Source organism: Macaca thibetana, chromosome 1 (assembly GCF_024542745.1).
Source record: "Macaca thibetana thibetana isolate TM-01 chromosome 1, ASM2454274v1, whole genome shotgun sequence".
In the NCBI taxonomy this organism is placed as follows: domain Eukaryota; kingdom Metazoa; phylum Chordata; class Mammalia; order Primates; family Cercopithecidae; genus Macaca; species Macaca thibetana.
This window is the reverse complement of record NC_065578.1, coordinates 72,024,559-72,028,988: the sequence shown is the minus strand read 5'-3', so window position 1 is coordinate 72,028,988 and position 4,430 is coordinate 72,024,559. Positions and strand designations below refer to the sequence as shown.

Sequence of the window (4,430 nt, the reverse complement as noted above, 5' to 3'; positions counted from 1 at the left end):
GTATATGCAAGGTTGATTTAAAATCTGAAAAGCAATAGAATGCACTATGTTAACTGAATAAATTAAACATTAGATAATATCACAGACACAAAAACATTTGACAAACTCACATATTTAGCGTGGAAACTCCTAAAAACAATAGAAATCACCTTCTTCTTCCTGACAAAGGACATATTAAAAACTTAAGCTATCATTTTACTTCATGGTAAGACTGATGCCCTCTACTATCTTCCCTTCTGAAAAGCAAAGTTGTCTGCTTACACCAATTCCACTTAAGAATATTGGACATTCTAGACAGTATAATAAGAACAGATAAAAAATATACTCACTCATTTGAGTAAAGGATGTAGAACATGATCATGCATATAGCTATGGAAATTAATACATGATTTTAACAAGATCAATATAAAAATCAGTTTTATTTCTATCAGCAACAACAACAATCTGAAAATTAAATTAGAAAATTAAATAGATTTTATTGAAAATAGCTTCAGAAAAAAATGGAAATAATATTAAGTTTAAGAAAATATATTCAAGACCTACACACTAAAAATCATAAAATATAGCTAAGATCAATTACAGAAGACTTAAATGAATGGAGGAATACACCATGATCATCAATTTGGAGACTCAATATAGGTAAAACATCAGATTTCCCAAAGTGATATAGAGATTTGACACAATACCAGTAAAATTCCTGGCATTGTTTTGTGGAAATTAACAAGATTATTCTAAAATGTATGTTTAAACTCTTTAAATTCCTTTTATTTTATATACGTTTTTAAATAATTTAATATATTTCTTTTATACAAAAATCATAAAAACAATTTAAAAACGAGATTTTAGAAGCAATAAAAGTCTTCGCTTACAAAAAGATACAAGATAATGAAACTGTAGCCACAGAGTGGTTTAAAATATTTGCAAAGCATATATCTAACAATATATTACATCAGTATAAAGAAAGAATACTTACAATTTAACAACAAGAAAAAATGGCTCAATAAATAATGGTCAAATATTTAAAGAAACACTTCCCAAAAGAAGATATATGAATGACCAACACACATAAAAAGATGGTCTACATCATCAGTCATTAGGAAAATGCCAACTATAACCACAAGGAGATTCTATTATACGTTCCCTAAAATTACTAAAAGCGAAGAAAGCTGACAATACCCTGAAGATGTAGAGAAACTAGAATCTTCATATATTGGCTGATGGGAATGCAAAATGGTACAGTCACTTTAAAAGCAATTTATAACTTCTTAAAAAGGTACACCACTGACCAAGCACCTCCCATTTTAGTTATCCACTGAGAAAGATTAAAACAGATGTCAAACACAGATGTGTATTTTAATATCTTAAAAGTATTGTCTACTATAGCTATAAACTTGTAAACCATTCAAATATCCTTCATCTGATTAATGAGTAAAGAAAATGTAGTATACCTATACATTGGAATGTTATTCAGCAATAATAAGAAATCAACTACTGATACAAATAGCATCCACCATGAGAGAATCTCAAAAATAGTACGTTAAGTGAATTAAGCCATACACAAGAGTACATACTGTATGATTATATGAAATCCTAGAAAAAGGGGAAACAGTAAAAGAAAGTTAGCAGTTAACAGGATTTGGGGGATTGGGGCACAGATGTAATGCAAAGGAGCATGAGAAATTTCTTTGAGGTGATGGAGGTGTACTAAAACTTGATTGTGATGGTTCTCATATCATTCTATTCATTTATCAAAAATAAGTAAATCCTGCACTTAAAACATGTGAATTCTATTTATAGAAATTTTATACATAAAGATATAACAAAATCAGAAAAAAAAATCATGGATGAACTATTTATTCCCTCAAATGTCTAATGTTTGACCATTTAAACATGGTGCTAGCTCGAGGTTTTTCTCAGATGCCTCTTATTAGAGATGCCTGTTTTGTCTATTTTGCTGAGTATTTCTATTCTATGTATTGAAATGTGTTAAATGATTATTTTGCATTAATTGAAAAGTTTACAAGAAAAGTCGGTTTTGTTTCTATTTTTAAGGTGATGAATTGCATTCATGATTTGAGTAGGAATCAACCCACAGAATCATGACGTATACTTATTTATTTTTTGCTGGTTACAACTTGTTAATATTTTGTGATAGGATTTATACATCTTTTCACCTTTGGGCTATTAGTCTGTAATTTGAAGCATCTTTTGGCATCATGATTATCTCGCCTTTTTTAAAATCAGAAGAAAAGTGTTAGCTTCTCCATCATCTGAAAGTTTTTACTCAATTGATGTTCTTGCATCTTAAAATGCTTAATAGAATTCATTCATGAAATCAGCAGGATCTCTAGTCTTCTCTGTGAAAACATTTTAATAACATTTAATTCCTTTTTAATAGATTACACGTGTAGGTTTTTTTTTTTGTCAGTTTCACTAATTTGTATTTTCCATAGAATCGCCTTTGTATAATTGTCAAACCTACTGGCATCGGGTTGGTTATATATCTTTATCACTTTTTATGTCCGTAGGAACTTTAGTGATATTCCATTTTTTATTCTAGTTATTGGTAGTTTGTGTTTTCTCTTTTTTGTCTTAATCTTGCTGATGATAAGATTGGTCAGCATTATTAATTTTTTTACATAATCAACTGTAGGCTTTGTTATTCTATTTTTTCTATTTTGTTAATTTCTGATCTTTTTTTTTTTTTTTTTTTTTTTTTTTTTGAGACAGAGTCTTGCTCTGTAGCCCGGGCTGGAGTGCAGTGGCCGGATCTCAGCTCACTGCAAGCTCTGCCTCCCGGGTTTAGGCCATTCTCCTGCCTCAGCCTCCGGAGTAGCTGGGACTACAGGCGCCCGCCACCTCGCCCGGCTAGTTTTTTGTATTTTTAGTAGAGACGGGGTTTCACGGTGTTAGCCAGGATGGTCTCGATCTCCTGACCTCGTGATCCGCCCGTCTCGGCCTCCCAAAGTGCTGGGATTACAGGCTTGAGCCACCGCGCCCGGCCTAATTTCTGATCTTATCCTCAATGTATGCATTCTTCTACTTAATTTGTATTTAATTTGCCCTTTTTTTCTTAGCTTCTCAAATGGAATTATAGGTTACTAATTTTCAACCTTTTTATTTTTAAATTATATAGATTTGAACTTATGAATTTCTTTTTAAACACTGCTTTAGACACATCACACAAATTTTGATGCTTTGTTTTACTATTTTTAGAAATGTTTTCTATTTTCCCTTGTGAATTCTTATTTGACCCAAGAGTTACTTAGAAGTATGTTGTTTACTGCTCACTTGGGCAGCAGATATACTAAAACTGCAACGATACAGAGATCATTAGCATGACCCCTGTGAAATGATGGCATGCACATTCATGAAGCATTTCAAATTTTTCACAATAAAATCATATAGGAGCTTAAGGATGAAAGAGCCAGTATAAAAAAAGAACCTAATAGATCTGACAGAGCTGAATAACACAATGCAAGAATTTCACAATGTAATCACAAGTATTAACAGTAGAATAGATCAAGCAAAGGAAATAATCTCAGAACATGAATAATGGCACTCTGAAATAAGACAGTCAGACAAAAATAAAGGAAACTAATCATCATGAATGAATAAAACCTCTGAAAAATATGGGATTATGTAAAGAGGCCAAATCTATGTGAATCATTGGCGTCACTGAAAGGGAGGGGAAGAAAGCAAACAACTTGGAGAACATATTTCAATGTTTTGTCTATGATATCAGATATCAATATAGGATATCCAGGGTATAGGAAACATTGTCCATGAAAATTTCTCAAACCTTGCTAGAGAAGCCAACAGTCAAATTCAAGAAATACAGAGAAAACCTACAGGATTCTACACAAGAAGACTCTTTGTAAGATATATAATCATCAGATATTCCAAAGTCAAAATGAAAGAAACAATGTGAAAGGCAACTAGAGAGAAAGGGTAGGCCACCTACAAGGGGAAGTCCATCAGGCTAATAGTGGACCTCTCAGTGGAAACCCAAGAAGCCAGAAAAGATTGAGGACCTATATTCAACATTCTTAAAGAAAAAAATCTTCAACATATAATTTCATATCCAGCCAAACTAAGATTTCTAAGTGAAGGGGAAATAAAATTCTTTTCAGATCAGCAGATGTTGAGAGAGTTTGTTATGATCAGACCTGCCTTACAAGAGATCTTGAAAGAAGCAGTAAATATAGAAAGATCACTGCCAGCTAATACAAAAACACACTTAATTATAGATACCAGTGATACTATAATGCAACTGCGCAAACAGGCTAGCACAATGACTTAAAAGGCACAGAGTGGCAAGCTAGATGAAAAATCAAGAACTTTTGTTATGGTGTCTTCAAGGGACCCATCTCACATGTGATGACACCCAGAGGCTTAGAATAAAAGGATGGAGGAAAATCTACCAAGCA

General features: G+C 32.3%; 1 non-coding gene across 1 annotated transcript; it reads left to right on the top strand.

The window, feature by feature from the left end:
* Positions 1-3,283: 3,283 nt before the first annotated feature.
* LOC126944626 (U6 spliceosomal RNA) lies at positions 3,284-3,390 on the top strand. The gene has a single exon (XR_007722136.1). It is a non-coding gene; the product is annotated as a U6 spliceosomal RNA (small nuclear RNA).
* The last annotated feature ends 1,040 nt before the right edge of the window (positions 3,391-4,430 follow it).